This window comes from Panthera tigris, chromosome C1 (genome assembly GCF_018350195.1).
Source record: "Panthera tigris isolate Pti1 chromosome C1, P.tigris_Pti1_mat1.1, whole genome shotgun sequence".
NCBI classification, from domain to species: domain Eukaryota; kingdom Metazoa; phylum Chordata; class Mammalia; order Carnivora; family Felidae; genus Panthera; species Panthera tigris.
The window spans coordinates 51,534,793-51,555,106 of record NC_056667.1 but is presented as its reverse complement, the minus strand read 5'-3'; the positions used below and the strand labels follow the sequence as shown (position 1 = coordinate 51,555,106).

At 36.9% G+C, this 20,314-nt stretch overlaps 1 pseudogene; it reads right to left on the bottom strand.

The window, feature by feature from the left end:
• Positions 1-2,635: 2,635 nt before the first annotated feature.
• On the bottom strand, positions 2,636-19,379 carry LOC122240775 (annotated as a pseudogene).
• Positions 19,380-20,314: the final 935 nt, after the last annotated feature.

The following is a 20,314-nucleotide window of genomic DNA, read 5'->3' as shown; positions in this document are numbered from 1 at the left end:
ATAATAAATACTTGCTATTTTAAGTTGTTTTATTTTAGGGATCATATGTTACACAGCAGTAGATAGCTAATACAATTCACAAGACAAAAGTTGAACATTCTCAATTTAAAAGCAATTATAATAACAATAAATATAGATGTTTGACCCTTAGAAATAAATGCAGTATCTATACTTGGCCTGTATCAGTATTTTCATTTTATTAAACTGGTAACAGGAATAGAAAAGTCAAATGATTTATATTGGAGGGAGTGGTGGTAGCTAAAAATTGAAACATACTTTAAAAAATTTTTTTCTACTTCTCTTTGAACTATGGTTCTATTTTTTTCTAATTTTTTTTAAGTTTATTTATTGATTTTGAGAAAGACAGCTAGTATGGGTGGAGGAGGGGCAGAGAGAGAGAGAGAGAGAGGGAATCCCTAGCAGGCTCAGCCTTGTTAGGGCAGAACATGATTCTGGGCTCAATCTCATGAACTGTGAGATCATGCATGATGTGAGCTGAAATCAAGTCAGATACTTAACTGACTGAGCCACCTAGGCACCTGAACTATGGTTCTTTTAAATATATATACATTTTAAATATATATATATTTAAAAATATATATATATATATGGTTCTTATATATATATATATATATACACACACACATATTATCAATTCAGCAAACATTTGTCAAGAACACCACTGCTGGTCAGGAGATACAAAAATAAATAAGATATCTGTGCTTATGAATAGCTTATAGGTTAGTGGTGGGGAATATAATGCAATAGTGCGGAAGAGTTCTGATGCAGGATTCACAGGGAACAGGTAGATTTGGAGGAGTGCACTTAACCCAGCTTGGGAGTTCAGGGAAGACAAAGACTTTCTCAAAGGGGAACAGCTATTTTTTGTAGCATTTTGAATCTGTCTTGGCTGTTTTCTAGACACCTGGGCGGTATAGTAACAAGATTGTATGCTGCCTGCCCATTAACTTTCACATATGGGTAAGGTGCTCTCTGTTTTTCTACGGAGACCATTATTCATTGATATATTATTCAAACTTTTTTTTTTAAAGGACTTCCTTTTTCTTTCAACCAGACTAAATGGAACAGGATAGAGACATTAAGAAAAAGAAACCTTAAAATGCAAAACAAAACCCAGTAAAGAGAAGTGTTGTAAATATGAATTAGATTGAAACATACAATGTCAACCTGTATTCTTAGAAAACATACAGGGTGTAGGATTCTTTAAAAAATTTTGTTAAACAAATCTTCTTAGCTATTTGTCATACATATTTTTAGCCACCAGTCAGTAAGAAATTTGTGTCAAAGTCCTGATTTGGCTTTAAAGGAAAGATTGCACCTGTGGATCAATTTGGTGGAATCTGGAACTTCTGTCAGTATGAGCAAGCAAATTTCAGACATTAGAGAGCCAAAGGAACTTCCAACATTGTTTCATGAATGAGGCAGTATGAATGAACAGGCCTTTCATATCTTCATTTTGAACTCTGCCTGCAAACCACAAGTCAGAGGGCTCTTCGATCCAGAGAGGCTGCACAGTGCCTGGAGGCGCTTGCTGCTGGTGCTGTGGGATAGATGGGGTAAAAGAAGAAGGGATGAGGGGGGCAAAAGATAAAATGAAGGAGAGTAGAAGAAGTGAAGAGGGAGAGAAAGAAAGGAGAAGGAAAAAGAATTAATAACTATGGTTTGTTGTGCACTGCTAGCCACTGTACTAAGTACTTTGCAGAACTGATCTCAGTCCTCACAACAGCCCTATCAGGTAGTTACTGGTAGTACGTACCTGTTTCACTGATTAGGATATTAAGGCCAAAAGAAGGTCATTTGCAAGAGTCATACCAGTAAGTAAGTAGTAAGTAGCATAGCTGTGATTTCAACTCGGGTCTGTCTGACTCCCAAATCTAGCACTCCTAACCATAATGCTGGGAAGGAAATAATATTCATCTACTGTGGTGTGAGAGAGGGTCACCTGGACTGCTCCATGGCTGGCTTTGGGATTTTTTTTTTTTAAGTTTGTAGACAAGTCTTTAACAGAATGGAGATCCCTTAATTGGATTTGCCTGTTATCCAATATTGCACACCACATCGCATGCTGTGCTTCAGTTCCCTACATGAATCAGTTAGAATCTTCCCATTTAGTCTAATGAACCCTAATTTCAGACAAAGGTAACTGTCACCTTTTGTTTCATCCTGTGCTTTTATTTTTCAAATACCAGAGCCGACCTCTGAACTCAATCTGCACTTGCCTATTGATGCATAAATATCTATAATATCACAGTAAATTAAATTCTATTTTAAAGGGTTTCTATTTAACAATCTGTCAGAACTTTCACAGTATTTGATTTCTGGTCTCCTTCGTCCAGTGACAGGTTTATCTCAATATGGCTTGATTAATGAAACCTTTTATTTGGTGTAAGCACACCTATTATTACCATAATCTCTTAATGCTTGCTTAGGCAACATTGAGGTCTGGTGGCAGGGACTCTCAAAACTTCTAGCTTCTTTAGCTCCACCAGAACATTGGGTGAGATTAACGGGCCGGGAGACTGATGCCCTCCTAATGGGAAGTATGGTAATGTTAGTGTCAGCTAAATGATATAGCACTCTGGCTCAGAGGCTTGGCCAAACTCCCTTTTAACCTCTAGGGTTTAAGAAATGTTTCGGACTTAGTGCCAACAAATCCGCCTTCCTCTCCGTTGCTACCTTGTCCTTGCATGTCAGTCATTGGGGGGCGTGGCTGACAGCTCCCTTGGTGGCCGGGAAATTGCAATGTGCACTGTGTAGCTGAAAACTGGGATGAAGTCTAAAATAAAAGAATATATTGAAAAAGAGTGTCTTAATGAAGCCAAGGGGCCAGGCACTAATAGCTCTTAAGAAATAGAAATGACTTTATGATGGATATTCCACAAGCAACCTTTACAGAAAAGAAGAGTGAAACTGAATTATGTTTTGTTCCTGACAAGTATTTACCTCGGAGAGAAGCTGCCATTACTGCCAGATTACCTCCTTCGCGTCCTACATGCTTCCAAAGCTCTGGGAAAAAAATATTTTGGATTTCACCTAGACTAAATGCTCTCACTCTGTTTTACTTGGCTATTAAATATTTAGTAACGTTAAAAGTGAGACATTGAAAATAAAATGTGAAACTTGTTTGTGCTGCAGAAATTGTCTTCTCTGCAGGTTTTTTCCTTTCTAATATTTTCTACACTGGTAAAATGATAGGCTTCTGCCATATATTATACTGTGCCTTTATTTGTACCCTGTCGCCTCTAATGCTTAAAACATCTCATACTTTTTCTTTTTCTTTTTCTTTTCAGTTTGTGGTCATTGTGGTTTTAAGTGCAATAAAATCCACCTGGAGAGTTTTGCTGTTTTAACTTCCTGAGGTAGGAAAGACAACAAGGTAATATTGGTAAATATTACTCAAGGTCCTAACAATAATAAAATAAGATAAAAGAAACAAGTTTGTCTGTATTTAAAAAGAGCATTATGATTGTTAAAATTCTTTGTTCAGACATGAATAATTAGACAGAAAATAACCCCTGAAAATGATAGAAAGTAGTATTTGTTTATCTAGCGACTGTATGAACTCGATTCTTCATTTGAGTTTGCAATTTGTTATTAAAATATATATGCTTATGTAGACTTTAAAATGCAGAAGTTCTCTTTCTGGAGTTTCCGTAATGAAAAGGAAAACACTATAGAAAGTATTTCTTTTAAAGTGGTGACATGAGATTTTTATTATCAATTTAGCTTTAACTGGATTAATTGTAATATACTGCATAAATAAAGTATGGTTTAACTACTTTCAAAATTAGATAGATGTTTTAAGAATATCCATTCAATAAAATAAGGAAGCAGATAACCTGGTTCAATTTAAAATGATGCTGAAAGTCAATCAAATAATTATCAATTAACATAATTAATAATAAGGATCTTGTGTTCTGTTTGAAAACTATAGAACATTTTTCTTCATTAAAAATGTTCTTTTGCAAGAAAATATAGAAACCTTTCAATGAGATACTGGGTGGAGGATTATTATAATTCTCCAACATGTTTCTTAGTTTTTAGTTTATTTCACATCATGCTTTTTAACCTTCGACAACAAATATTGTTGTACCATGAAGACAGCAAATCCAAACAATTACATATGTAGTCCAAAGGCATACACAAGAAAATCAATATTTGACATCTTTGCAACTCCCTCTTTGCAGTAGCGTTCAATAGCTCTTATTCATTATACACTTATATCTCTTTCAGATTCGCCTTTGTCACTGGAAACCCATTTTTTTTTCTCCTTTGACTTCCACATAACTTCTTTGCCCTGTACTTTTACAGATGCCTTCTGGCTATAAATACTAATGAAATCTCTTTGCTTAATTCAATTTTGCTGGTACACTTACAGTTATGACCTAACTTTCCCACGAGAGAGACTGATTGAACATTCCACTACCTTATGGATGGGAGCAAACATTCTTACAGAACTGGACTGACAATTTCCATAATTATAGAATTCACAGCCTAATGACCTTAAAAAACAATAAAAAGATCTCTTGTTAATTCCATTTCTGTTACTGACATTCAAGATATTTCATTTTTCACGGGACAACAAATTTACTTTTTTATTTTCCAAAGAGCAGTCTATCCTTTCCCCCCAGATTAAATTTTCTGAATATTGAAGTATTCCATTGAATATTTAGCATTTCTTTGTCTTTTAAAAGTTAGAATATTTATGATCCTTAGAATGCGTTTGACTGATTTATAGCAATCAATTATAAGAGTACGTTTTCAAATAGCCCTTTTAAAAATGAAGAATAGAATAATTAAAAAGATCACAAGTCCTCCCTTGCATATAATTATTTCATTATTTCATTACAGTGCAGAAATTATTTTTGCTGACTGTGAGCATTTTTAATTGAGCGAGATCTGTGTTAATATACGATAGCAAGCAGTTCTTCCTAAGAAATAAGATCACTAATTGCCTAAATTTTTATTCAGTACAGTGAGTCTTATGAGTCACATTGCAATATAAACCTAATCACTAGGTAGAGTGGGTACAATACCTTTTCTGTAGTATAGATATCCTAAAAGCATAACCTGCCTGCTAATTTATTCTTTCAACAGGTTTATTGCCTTATTAAGCATTTGTTTTGTAGAAAAATTTTAACCTATCCAGTTATCACAAAAACTATGCTGATGAAACATTAAAATTCGGACTCAAAGTCTACTAAAGCTAGCACAAGTAAGCAAAGCTAAAACACAGCTTCTTTCATTCTTCTTAAATACCAAAATGCTCAGCACCCTAGCACATATTCTGGAAGCTTTTGGCTTTACAAATAAAGACTACTCTTCACATATGGAAATCTTGAGAGTAGCAAGATAGCCTGCTATTAAGTGAAGTTAAATTAAATGTTAACAATAACTACATTCTTGCAAAAATTTAACATTCATCATAAATGTTATAGTATCTTTGGCATATCTAAATATTTTATATGTATCTGAGATATTTTCTTCCCAATAAATATTTTACATATGTTTTTTGTTATGAAAGAATGAATGAACAAATTATAATAAAATTAATCAGAACACTATCTTAATAAAGAGACTGTTTTGATCAAACCCGAGTAAACATTTAAAAAAGTATATTTGTTTTTATGTATAGTTTAGTATTAAATATACTGTTGAAGGTTTAACTTAGACCTTAACCACAAAGTACTGTATTTGAGTGTATTCTTAGTTTATATATAATTTTTGAAAGTGGAAACAAAATATTGAAAAACTCAATGATATTTATGCGTAAATTAATTTATTCATTCAACAAATATTTAGTAAGCATTCTGTGTGCTAGATAGAATTCTAACATGCTAATACTACTTTCCCGCACCCTTCCAAAAGGAGTGCTAACATATTTGCCTTCTTTGCCTGCATTCAGGTATGTTTGCTGCTAAACGGAGAGGTTGACCAGATTCGTATTTAACCACCAATGTAGAAATCACAGAGTTGTTTACAATTCTAATTTGTAGATTCTAATATTTAATGTGTTAGCAGTGACTAAAACTTTTTGGAAATCTCTAAGAAATGAGTTACTATTGAGAAGAGAACAATTTTTTTATTTGGAACTTTATCACCGGAGGCCAAGAATTATGTGTGTTATGAAGTGTCAGATAAACTGTTGGCTATAGAAAGAGGCTTTCTTCTGGTGAAGAAGTTCCAGTGGGAGGGTGATGTGATCTAGAAGAATAAGAACTAGACTCTGCAGAGTCCTGGGTTCTGCTACTGCTTTCTGTGAACTAGCTGTAAGACTTTGGGCAAGTCTTGAAACCTTACTGGACCTTAGTTTCCAGATCTGGAAAATGTTAATGATAATCCTTACTCTGCCTCCTCATAAGAATGCTGTCACGATTAAAATAGTAGCTTCCTCCTTTGTAAATTGAGAGTTGTAAATTAGAGCAATTCTTAATCGGGACAGTCCAAGAATCCCCATGAAATTTTGCAGAAATTTTGCAGATTTCCCCATGTATGTTCATTTGTACATCTTTCTGAGCATGAGGTCTGTAGCTTTTGTCAGATTCTCAAATTGGCAAGTGACCCAAAGAAGGTTAAGAAACACTGGATTTGAGAATCTCTAACATCCTTTCTACTCTTAAATTCAAATTTCATTCTCCCTCTCTGAATAATATATATGAAAGCACTTTGAAAGACTGCTAAACAAATGCAAAGTATCATTCTCCATCTCTCTTTATGGATGTAGCCTATGTAAAAGTCATAGCCTTACTTGAAAAGGTGATATTATATTATGTTGCATGGATTATTGAATAAACATATTGCCTGGGGGAAGTCCTTAAATACAAGTTTCGGTATTGGACCCCTAGGAGAATTAGAGTGTGTCACAGAGAGAGGTTCAGAGAAAATAGAAGGAAATCTAGGTGAGAGTGCAAAAATATTTTAACATAGATTTAGTGGAGTTTAGTGGGGAAGCTCTAAACTAGTAATTAAACTAGCATGAGGCTATTGATCTAGTTCTAGTCTGGATTTTGACACCTATAGCTGTGTCTCAATTTCTTCTACTCTAAAATGATTTTACTAATTCATACTTCACAGGGCTTGGGGGAAATTAAGTTATTTAGTTAGATTAAATTACTTAGTATAGGTGAAAGTGTTTTTAGTCAACTGTACAGTGTTACACAAAAGCAAAAGTTTTCTATTCAAAGGAGGAAATTCCCACTATTCAGGATTTCCTGATTATGGAGGGGAGTCACGTTAGGGAGGGCACATTGGGTTAGACTACTCTTCACCACAGTCAAAAAAACCTGCATAAGGAGAAAGTTGTGTTGTTGGTTTTTTGTTTTTTGTTTTTTGTTTTTTAATTTAAAACACGCTTATTTTTTGGGCGCCTGGGTGGCTCAGTCGGTTAAGCGTCCGACTTCAGCTCAGGTCACGATCTCGCGGTCCGCGAGTTCGAGCCCCGCGTCGGGCTCTGGGCTGATGGCTCAGAGCCTGGAGCTTGCTTCCAGTTCTGTGTCTCCCTCTCTCTCTGCCCCTCCCCCGTCCATGCTGTGTCTCTCTCTGTCTCAAAAATAAATAAACGTTAAAAAAAAATTTAAAAAAAAAACACGCTTATTTTTGAGAGAGAGCAAGAGCACAGGGGAGGTGCAGAGAGAGAGAGGGAGATAAAGGATCCAAAGTGAGCTGTACACGGACAGCAGATGTGGGGCTCAAACTCACGAACCATGAGATCATGACCTGAGCTGAAATCAGAAGTTTAACCGACTGAGCCACTCAGGTGCCCAGAACGGAATGAAAAGAACATTTGGTTTAGAACTTGTTTGCTTTCTTACTGAGAGTATGAGTTTGTAGGTAGAGATAGAGATGGGATTTCATGAATTTTTATATTCACAGCCCTATGCAGGTACTCAATGAAGTCAATTCCATTGAATGCCCTTGGGCTGGTTACTTTCTCTAAGCAATGTTTCCTCTATTTGTAGGGATAATAATAATTAAAAAAAAAATCCAGGCTACCATTTATTGAGTACTTTGTACCAAGTACGTTACATATGTTATTTTGTTTTAGCTTCACAGCAACCCTGTGAAATATATCCCCATTTAAAGATGAGGACTCTGAAGTTCACACAAGATAAGTGACTTAATACTAATAACATAACTGCCTTACAAATTTATTGGAAAGATAAAATTATGTAATGTACTTGATCATACTTTAAAAACTATTTAGGCTACATAAATGTAATGATGCTACTACTGCTTTTTGTTTTTTGATCCTTTTGTCAGTTGCTCTAGCTTCAAAGAGTTATACTTATCAGTAAACATCTCCCCATTGAATCAAGAGGGTTCTTTGACAGAAGATTTAAGGTACATTGTGTCCCAGAAATGCAGATTTGGTGATAGAAGAAAATGGTTTTTGCTAGGTTATTTTTTCTAATGTTTATTTATTTTTGACAGAGAGCAGGGGGGTGGGGTAGGAGCAGAGAGAGAGAGGGACAGAGGATCTGAAGTCTGCTATGTGCTGACAGCAGAATCCTGATACGGGGCTAGAACTCATGAACTGTGAGATCATGACCCTGAGCCAAAGTGGGACGCTCAACCAACTAAGCCACCCAGGTGCCCCTATTCCTAGGTTATTTTTGATTGTGACACACCTATTGTGTCACCAAATAGCTGCTGCTGGGAGCTAAAAGAGAGAAGGAAGAAGCAGAACCATGAATGGTTGATGAATAAGACCCTTTGTAAATATTTTGCCTGGAGCTCCCCCACCTCCTCACTATTCAAATAGATTAAGATCATAAAAACCAAGACATTCAGACCTAAAGCTAAGATTCAAGGTTGGAGTATCATCAATTTTAACCGGTGAGTGTAAAACTAGTAATCTTTGTGGGACCAAGGCTGTGAGTTTGCTCTGAATATCTTGGTTTTGTGGAGCTGAGATTCATATTCACTATAAATATGCAACATTGAAATACTTTAAAGTTTCATAACATAACAAACACAGACTTATAATTATAGAAAGGCACTAAGTACCAGCCTGTCATTAGAGGAAGGAGTGGTAAAGTCAGGTTAGAGGAAAACTGCTGATTACCAAGGAGAGTTACCTTTTATTTCTGACAACTTATTTCTTCTTGGTTTTAAAAATATCTTTTTATGAAACAATTTGATTTTGTGCAATTTTTTTCTACTTAAAAAATTTATTAGGCGACCTGGTAGAAGAATTTGATCCTTTATTGCACCTCTACACATTCACTAATAATGATGGAAGATTTTTTGGTTGTCTAGTTTATCTCAGAGAGAAATGAGACACACCATAAGAGAGGGTGGGGAATCTGGGCTCAGTGCCCAGGATTTTTCTTTGCTATTTGGATCACTGTGTTTGCTAGAATATTTAATTAATCCCACTCTTGGAGTAATGCTTATTGCTGATGGCCATTGCTGAACTGAAATATTAAACCATATGTAATATATCTCCAATAAAATTTAGATTTAAAAGCCCTAAATGATGTATGTATTTGACAGTCCTTAATGAAAACTGACTAAAGGAATTTCAGAGAATGGATAGGCTTAACAGTAACTTCTTTTCATTCATGTGGAAGCAAGTTCAGGATTATAAAATTAAACATAGGGAATTAGTGCAATATTTGGGGTAGGATTGTACCAATTCTTGAATATATAGGTTGTTGTTGTTTAAGTTTTGGCTGTTCTCCTATATCTCTGGTGAAGGCCTTTCCTGAAGTTCTTTAAGACCAGTTCTTTTTGGAGTACATTTTAGCCATAGTTAGACCATCAGGGGATTCTCTGATAATTCTCTTTTGAGTAATTCAATACATGGCATGATTTTCTCTTATTATTGAACCGATGCCTCAGCAAAGGGTTAGAGGAATTCTGCTGTTTGTAGCAAAAATCTTGCGCCAAGAGCATTAACCTTGAAGTTCTATACACTTTGCAGGTCAGGCAATTACCACAGTTATCCTATTTACTTATTTAAGGATGTGGCAAGAAGAGCTTCCAAAAAATGGACTGATAAATGTGAGTGGAGGGGAAAAAATCAATTTCTTTTTTTGAAAGGATAGATCCAGAATTGTAATGATGGAAAGAATTCTAAGATTCAGTTAAAATGTCTCTTGAACAGGTCAGGACAAATAGCCTGACGTATTGGAGTATGCCTGTGCAGTCAAGAGGGATAGAATGCTTGAAATGAGACAGTACTTAAGAATTTGATCAAATCCATTGGTCTTCAAACTTTGTAAAGGCTTGAGTTCCTTTATTCAAACAAAATCTCATATACTTAATATGTAAAACAGGTTTAAGGGGAGCTATTCTCCTTGAAGCTGAAGAGGTCACACCTGTTCATATGCTTTGCCTTCTTCCTTCCTTCTGAACTTTGAAAATCAGTCATCTAATCCAACTCTCTCATTTGACAAATATGAACATTCATTTCCAAGAGGAGTGAAGTGATTTGTCCAAGGTTGTATAATAAAAAAGTGTCAGGGTTGATTCTCAGACCAGTGCTCTGCTCTATTATGTAACTTTGTACTTGGGACACTCTGCTTCTTGCTTGGAACTTGGGGAAGAGAGCAATTAGGGAATACTAGATAAAATACTAGGGAATACTAGGGAAAAGTAATATGATTGTGAAGACAAGTGAATAACATGGGTCACAAATACTATTCTCTGAGCCTAGAGCTCAAACATCCGTAGGACAGCTATTTGTTGATCGTCTGTTATGTACAAGGAATGGCTTGAGGCTACAAGGAAGTGCAAGATTCCACAATAAAAGAAGAAATAATGTCTTTACTATTCTTTGCCTTGTATTTTCTCCTTAAAAATGCGAACAAAGTGATGGGATGCCTGGGTGGCTCAGTCAGTTAAGCCTCAGACTTAGGTCATGATCTCGCGGTTCGTGAGATCCACATCTGGCTCTCTGGTGTCAGTGCAGAGACCACTTTAGATCCTCTGTCCCTCTGTCTCTCTCTGCTCCTCCCCTGCTTGTGTTCTCTTTCTCTCTCTCAAAAAATAAATAAACATTAAAAAAAATAAGAATGTGAACAAAGTGATAATTTAGAGAATACATATCAGATATTCACCACATAGGCATAGACTGTGGAGACAGACCGCATGGTTTGGAAGTCTGTCCCCGACACTTACCTTGGGCAAATTACTTAACTTCTCAGTACTTCAGTTTTCTCATCTGTAAAGTAGGAATAATAAATTACCTGCATCATAGAATTGTGAGGGTGAAATACGTACTTACATATAACTTAGAAAGTACCTGGCACCTAGTAAATACTAGGTGAATCTTAGTTATGATTATCATATCTTATGTCACTCAGAACGACAATTTAAGGGTCTCCTCTCAGTCAGTGTTTTGGTTTTGTACTTCTTTTGCATATTATTAAAGAAATAATATGGAAATTATATTCTGAATATCTAAGTTACCAAAGCATTATCAATTCAATTTGGTAATCTTCATTTCTTATTTTATGCAGTGGTGTGTTTAATGCTATGTACTTGTCTTAGTAATTTTGGGCTACTATAACAAAGTACCATAGACAGGGTGGCCTGTAAACAACAGAAATTTATTTCTCACAGTCTGGAGGTTGGAAGTCCAAGATTAGAGTTCTGGCATAAATCCTTGCGAGGGCCCTCTTCTGGGTTGCAGACTGCCAGCTTCTCATTGTACCTGACATGGAGGAAAGAGCAGAGAGATGGAACAAGTTCTTGTGTCTATTCTTCTAAGGGTGCTAATCCTACTCATGAGGACTTTACTCTCATGACCCAGTTACCTCTCGAAGGCCCCTCCTCCTAATACAATCACATTGGGGGTTTAGGATTTCAGCGTATGAGTTTTGGGGGAACACAATCATTCCATTTATAATAATGCTTTAAGTTTAATGATAGTTCTTATACTATATATACTACATGCAGTATGATATACTTCACTTATTCATGACTCCTAAGATGCTTTGTACATCTTAAAAGGGAATCTTGATAATTAGAAATATATGGCACTTGCCAGTGATAACCTTGTACATTACTTATTCTTTTCAATACATATGCTGTCTTCTCAAATAAAAAGTAATACTGTGGGCATGGACAAGGTCATATGTTTTTCTTCATGTTTCTAGAGTGTAGCCTTGTTCCTTGCACATAGAAGGCAATCAACAGATGTTTGCTATGTCATGAGTTCTGCTGTTAATGACATCTCTTCTCAATTTTAGTTTTTATTTTTTGTAATTTTAAACTGTCAGACTAATTATAATATCTTTTATACTAATTTTTCTTTGTTCCACTGGATCTGAGGTTCATAAATTTGTTGAACCATGAATAAAAGCAAAAAGCTAGCACATGTAGGTAAGAGCCATATGCATTGCTTTAATGAATAGTCATAGTGACATATGGAGGAGGACTGCCCGATTAATTATTGGATTTGATGGAGTTGCTGCCTGCCTGAATGAGTTAGTCCAGGGGCCAATTTATAGTGGCAAAATTCTGTGATGGGCTGGTCTGACCGATAAACAAAGTAAATAAATGAACCAAGTTGACTCAGTAGCCCAGATAATTTGCTAGATTAGCATGAAAATATTATATTGCTTCTTAACAAGAAGATTTGCCTACATTTTGGAATTATGTAGAATTTCATGGTGAGATCCCATTTACATGTGTTTTCAATAACTTAAAAATTTTTTAATGTTTATTTATTTTTGAGACAGAAAGAGACAGATCATGAGCAGGGAAGGGGCAGAGAGAGAAGGAGACACAGAATCCGAAACAGGCTCTAGGCTCTGAGCTGTCAACACAGAGCCCAACGCAGGGCTCGAACTCACAAACCATGAGGTTGTGACCTGAGCCGAAGTCAGACACTTAGGTCTGAACCACTCAGGTGCCCCGTGTTTTCAGTAATTTAATAAATTTATTCAACACATATAAACAGAATGTTTTAGTTCTTTAGAACCAATGGTGTGAATTGTCAGTCATGTTAATAGTCAAATAAACAGGTGTTTTTTAGACTTTTTTTTGACTTTTTAAAGTAGTGAAAACCATGAGTACTAGGCAAAACGAATTAAAATTCCACAGGATATAAATTGAAAAGTGTTTTCTTCCTGCCACTGCTAACTCCCTTGTACTTCTTTCCCAACAATAAACAGTGTTACACATTAAAAAAATACTCTTCCATGAGGGTTGATGGAGGGTGGGAGGGAGGGGAAGGTGGGTGATGGATACTGAAGAAGGCATCTTTTGGGATGAGCACTGGGTGTTGTATGGAAACCAACTTGACAATAAATTTCATATATTAAAAAAAATACTCTTCCAGGGGCTCCTGGGTGGCTTAGTCAGTTAAGCGTTGGACTCTTGATTTTGGCTCAGGTCATGATCTCACGGTTCATGAATTCAGCCCCAAGTTGGGCTCTGTGTTGAGCGTGGAGCCTGCTTGGAATACTCTCTCTCCTCTCCCCTGCTTGCTCTCTGTATCTTTCTCAAAAAAAAAAAACAAAAAAACAAAAAACCCAACAACAAAAAAAACAACTTAAAAAAATAAAGTAAAAAATAAAAAAGAATTCTTCCAGATATTTTTTGTGTATTTACACAAGCAGGATCATATTTACCTGTATTCTTACAATATGCTTTGTTCCCTTAACAACATATCATAGACTTCTTTCCATATCAGAACATATAGATCTACCTCATTAAAAAATAATTGTGTAATATTCATCTCTATGAATGTATCAAAAGTTAACAACTTCATGTTAATGGACAGTGTTTTGCCATTACAATCAATGCTTGCTTCAGTGATCATCTTTTTTTTAATTTTAGTTTTAATTAATTTTTTAAAAATTTACATCCAAATTAGTTAGCATATAGTGCAACAATGATTTCAGGAGTAGATTCCTTAATGCCCCTTACCCATTTAGCCCATCCCTCCTCCCACAACCCCTCCAGTAACCCTCTGTTTGTTCTCCATATTTAAGAGTCTCTTATGTTTTGTCCTCCTCCCTGTTTTTATATTATTTTTGTTTCTTAGTGATCATCCTTTAAATAACATCTTTGTGTGCTGGTGAGATTTATCTGTAGGATAAATTTCTTGAAGTACAATTGGGCAGAAAGAAAGTGCATTTGGGGCGCCTGGGTGGCTCAGTCAGTTGAGTGTCCAAATCTTGATTTCGGCTCAGGTCATGATTCCAGGGTTGTGGGATCGAGCCCCATGTTGGGCTCTGCACTGACAGCGAGGAGCCTGCTTGGAACTTTCTCTCCCTCTCCCTCTGCCCCTGCCCTGTGCTTGCTCTCTCTCTCTCTCTCTCTCAAAACAAATAAATAAACTTTTAAAAAGTGCATTTGAATTTTAAATAGATATTGCCAACTTACTCAAAATAATACATTAAAATGTCTGTTTCCTTATTTGATGTTTTGCTAACAGTTTGTTTAAAAATTTTTATCTTTTAATAAGTATTTAGTTTTTCTGCTGCTCATTATTTCTGCTACCCAAATGTCTTTGGAGAACTATCTCTTTCCCACGTAGTTGATGGGATTCCATTAGGAATAGGCCAGGTGACTCAGTTCTGGCAATGAAGAGCATCAGTTCTTCCTGATAACTGACTTGTTTTTTTTTAATGCCTTTATTTTTTACAGTTTTATTGAGATATAATTGATGAAATTGTATGTATCTAAAAGGTATAGAGTGGTGACTTGATTGACATATGTATTGTGTAATGATTATGGCAATCAAGTTAGTTAACACATCCTCACCTCACATAGTTACTCTTCCTAATAACATTGTTGTCTAGAGGAGGAAGAACATGACCTAAGTTGTTCCAATGCCCAAAACTCATATGGGAGCACCAGAAGGAGGCACTCTTTTGCTGGACTGAAACCTGGGAGAATGTAGGCATGAGTTGCTGGCTGGTACATTGCCTTCTTGTTGCATACCAGTGAAGTTGAAACAACAGTGAAGTGTGGTGGAGCATAAAGCTGAGAAATGGAGGCAGATGGTGCCTTCTAGATCAAGTTTAGATGAAAGTCAGAAAAATCTACCTCTACACATTCACAAGCGCATGGGGACATTTGCCCTACATTTTGACTTTTTTCTTAATGACGATTGTCAGGAAATATGTTCTCTTTGGCACCTGTTTCTCTATCCCAGCCTGTTTTGTTGTTGTTGTTGCTGTTGTTGTTGTTGTTTGTTTTAACTGCCTATACCCTAGAAGTGAGTTTGTGTGACATTAGACTTACCACTCTTTTCTCTCTGGACCTGTTTTCCTCATTCAAAAAAAGCAATGGGAAGTAGAGGGTAGGCATGATCTAAGTTAACTTTCAGCTCTGCCATTCTGGTTCAACTGTGTTTCCCTGGATTCTGATCCTATAGGTGCCCAGGAGAGTATCTAGTCTGGTTGTTTTTCTCCAGGTGTTTTAGCTTTAATTTGAGTGCCAGCTTCCAGCCTTACCTGTTTCAGTTCTGCTCCTGCTGCTGTTCCCTGGCTTTCTAGAACATCCCAGTACAGAGAGTAAAAGTGAAGTCTCAAGACCAGCCAGGCTCCTGGCTTCATGTCATAGCTCTACCACTTATTGGTCATATGACCTTGGTCAAAGTACTTCACTTTTCCATACCTCAACTTCCTCCTCTTTATAAAGGTTCTTGTTAGTGTTAAGGGGATTTTAGATGTAATGCTTTCTCAGTCTGTTTTTTTTTTTAAGTTTATTTATTTATTTTGAGGCAGAGAGCACAAGTGGGGGAGGAGTAGAGAGAGGAGACAGAGAATCCCAAGCAGGCTCTGTGCTGTCAGTGCAGAGCCTGACACGGGGCTCAATCTCACAAACAGTGAGATCGTGACCTGAGCCAAAATCAAGAGTCTGATACTTAACTGACTGAGCCACTCAGGCACCCCAATACTTTCTCAACATCCAAATACTTTATCACAACACCCAAATCTAATTCAGGTTCTGGTACATTTTATGTTCTTAAAACTGTCAATTCTTTTTTGCAAAGTACTTCACATTAGCAAGTTGAGTAATTCACATTGGCAGATACAAAAACAACAGTGAAGTCCAAAGAGATTGAAATGACTTGCTTAAAATCACACTGAGAGTAAATGACAGAGTCAGGATTCAAAATCAGATTTATTGGCTCCAAATCTCTGTGCTTCTCACTATTCTCAGCAGTGATAGCCCATATCTTATTTATTGGAGGACTTTAATACTCTCCTGATGCTTATGGAGATGTCCATCCTCCACCTTGGAATCTGGTTGGCTTGTTCTTTCTCAGGCAGGCATGTCTTAATGGGTTTCCTCTTCTAAACCCACCCATTCTGTTAGATAATCAAATAAAAATGTATCCTCACCTTCCCCAGAAAGAATTAGGACTAGTATTAAATCTGGACACTACTGTACTTTCAGAGCCTTTGTTTTCCAAGGCAAAATGATTAGTGGAAAGTTAACTGGGTCTAGTTCTGATCCATTAATTCTTTCCTTTAGTAATTGTATGGCCTTGGCCAACTCAATTAATTTCTCTGGGCCTCAGTTTCTTTTATTTGTCAAGTAAGGATAATAATGTTACTAATATCTGCTTTATAAGATAACTGTGATGCTGGAGGTAAAGTATGGTAAGTGCTTGGTTATAGTACACATTCAATAAGTCACTGTTATTGTCAACAATAGTTACTTCAGCTTGTGGGAGACTGAGCTGTTATGGCCCTAAAGAGATTTGATATTATTTGGGGGCTACTCTCTGAGTATATAGTCTTTCAGCTGTGTTTGGAAGAGGATGGGGGAAGAGAGTAGTCTGGTGAGAAGGGCACATATTTTGGATTTAGGTAGATCTATATTTGGATCTGATTATGGCAGTTACCAGTTGTGCAAACAGGCAGGTTATTTAATCACTTTGAGCTGCAACCTCTTCATTTGAAAATGAAGGGAAAATAATGCCAATTTCACAGAGACTATTGAAGCAACTGAAATAGCATATATAAAGCATGGCAGTGATTTTAAAAATTATTTGTCCTTAAAAAAATAAAAAAATAAAAAATAAAAAATAATAAAAATATTTGTCCTCCATAAGGCATTGTTAAAGAATGTCCCAAAATTATATGTCATTGTGTTCCTCTTTGTGCTATTAGCACTTAGTGCTGCTATCACATGGTAGGAACTAAAAAAATATTTGCTGAGCTCTCTAAAGATTTCTAATAAAATCTTTGAAAAAGAAAAAAAAATTTGTTGAACTGAATGGGCCCTTGAGTTGAACAGTAAAAACATTTACACCCAAAGTTGGTTTTTTTTTTTTTTTTTTTTTTTTAAGAAACTAATATTTAGGGTCGCCTGGGTGGCTCAGTCGGTTGAGTGTCCGACTTCAGCTCAGGTCACAATCTCGCGGTCCGTGAGTTCGAGCCCCACGTCGGGCTCTGGGCTGATGGCCCAGAGCCTGGAGCCTGCTTCCGATTCTGTGTCTCCCTCTCTCTCTGCCCCTCCCCCGTTCATGCTTTGTCTCTCTCTGTCTCAAAAATAAATAAACATTAAAAAAAAAATTAAAAAAAAAAAAAAGAAACTAATATTTATTTTCTATCCACCTTATTTCCACATTCTGTTTTGGAGCCTGTAGAAGAATTGCTTAACACCACCCAGTGTTGTTCTTACCCATTCAATGGTCTGAGAATGAGAGCTGCAGACCAGTCTTCAGTGGCAGACTATGGGCTCTGGTCTGCAGTATGGAACTGCTGGATGGGCACAGAGGCCACCTGCGTGCCTTCAGGCCAGTCTGCAACCTGAGCTCGATAGCAGTAAACTCAAGCAGTTTGCTTGGGCTAGAGATGTCCACTCACCCTGAAATTCCTCCTTGGTCATGGCCTTTTCAGCAGTGGCCTGCTCTTTCTTTTCTGTCTCTTTAGAATCTCTGTAGATATAGATCAGGCATGATCTCCCATGGGTGTGCATGAGGGATGGTGGCACAGGTGCACAGAACTTCCCGCACCATCATGTACCACACGAGCCCCACTGAGCTTCCTTGTTGTTGCACAGGATGGCGATGTGCACATAGCATGGAGGAGAGTCTGTGATACACAGAGCAGTGGTTGGCAGGTTAACATAAGATGCCTCCATGGGAGGCTGGTGGTCAGCCCTGGGCTCAGTAACCACCGGAAGATGTGGTTCTTGGAAGTCTGCCTGGATCTGGTTATTGAAAGTTGTGGGAGTGAAGTACCCAGCAGTAGGAGTGGCTACAGTGGCACCAGCAAAATTCAGGACAGCCCACTGGCCGGTGTTCCTGGAGGACGTGACACTGACACCAACTGGGTTTTCAATGGTAACAATGGCACAAGCCATCAGTGGAAGCTTCTTCCAGGTCCCCTTCAGATTTATGATGTAGATGCCATCACTTTAACTTTTGTAGACGTACTTTCCATTTGGAAGTCAGAGTTGGTGCCACCTAAGTAGGTTCCTGCTGCAAGGAATTTAGGGATATCCTCTTCCTTCGTTTGTAGGACATCAGGGGCTCTGGGCACTGTAAAAGTTTCCCTTTAAGTTATTATGGGACCCTATGACCACACCATGTGGACCCCTGTCTGGGTGGTGCAGAGTGGCATACCTAAAGTTTGATCACTGATATGCTCACTCTTCTGTGGCTGGAAATCCTAAAAAAAAGATAAAATAAAATGTTAAGGGAGTTATTATGCTGAGTAAAACACCCAGGCTTAGGAACTAGTGTGCATAAGACCTCAAATTTCTTTCTGGCTCTCAATATGAGAGTCATGATTGTTTCCCTTGCGTCATCCTCCGCATGTGGCTTTTCATCTTACATTCTGGTTTTGCTCCAGGAGACTACACTGTCTTATGCCAGGGACCTGATGAAAGGTCACACTCAGAATGGCCAGGCTGGGAAGAGCTCACTTAACAGCATAGGTCTCTAACTACATTCTCTAGTGCTCTACCTCAGTGAGGTAAAAGCAAGAATGAAAAATTCCAAAGAAGCCTAAAATTTAGATTTTGTCCTGAGAGTGTAACTGGAAAGTTTTTTGTTCTGAGTTGTGTAACCAGGAATGGGTGAGTTTCTGTCATTTCCCCACCATATAAAAAGGAATTTATGATGAATCATTGTTAAATACAGTGATGTGGACTTATTCTTTCCAGCTTAGTGTGACCCATCCCAACCAGTTTCTTTAAAGTTTACAGTCAGTTTCTTTAAAGACAGCATGAGAAACCTCAGTGTCCTCTGGAGGTGTTTGTAAATGGATGCCAGCCCAGCCTTTATTAAACTGGGTTTATACATCATATAATTGCCCATCTTGATATACCTCTTTCAGACTCTGCTTGAGCAAGGGCAAAATGAGTTGAGGATTGTCTTTTGCTGCAAATGCTGATCTTTGGTATTTTTTGGTTGACAATGCTTTATCTTTTTCCATGTTGTCCTTGGATTTCTTGAAGTTTCTCCTTTTTTCAGTCTTTTTTTTTTTAAAAAAATCTACATACGTTATGTCGACTTAGGTTGTTATTCACCTAAATTCAATTCAAAGAACCATGGCAAAAATTTACTGAGCACTTGTTCTATATAAAGCATGATGGAGCTGTTTTTTTAAAGCTTCAACACAGAGTCTTTAGAGCTGCGGGATCCAATAGGGTAGCTACTATTGACATGTGGCTATTTAAACTTAAATTAATTAAAATTAAATGAAATAAAGATTTTATTTCCTCAGTTTACTAGCCATATTTCAAGTGCTTCATAGCCAAATATGGCTAGTGGCTACTGTATTGGGCATCACAGATAGAGAATGTTTTCATCATTATGGAAAGTTCTCTTGGACAGTGCTCTTATTATAGAGTTTCAGTTATATAGGACTTCAACTCACTACTTGTCTTTCATTTATGAGATAGTCAAAAACTCATATCTTTCAATGAGAATTTTTTTTAGCAATTCAAGTAACACTTATTGAATTTTACTGTTAGGTACTATGGGAAATAAAAGGAAAAATAAAATATGTTTCTTATCCTCAAGGAACTTAAAAAACATATATGTATCTTAAATTTAATGTTTTTTTAAATGTTTATTTATTTTTGAGAGAGAGAGTGAGCAAGTGATCATGAATGGGGGAGGGACAGAGAGTGAGGGAGACAGAGGATCCAAAGCAGGCTTTGTGTTGACAGCAGACGGCCCTATATGAGGCTCGAATTCACAAACTGTGAGATCATGACCTGAGCTGAAGTTGGACACTTAACCAACTGAGCCACTCAGGTGCCCCAGGAACTTAAAATATATGGAGGAAAACTGGCACATAACACAACTAATGAGATTAATAGGGTAGGATATGCAAAGTGATGTAGTAGAGGCATAATCAAAGTA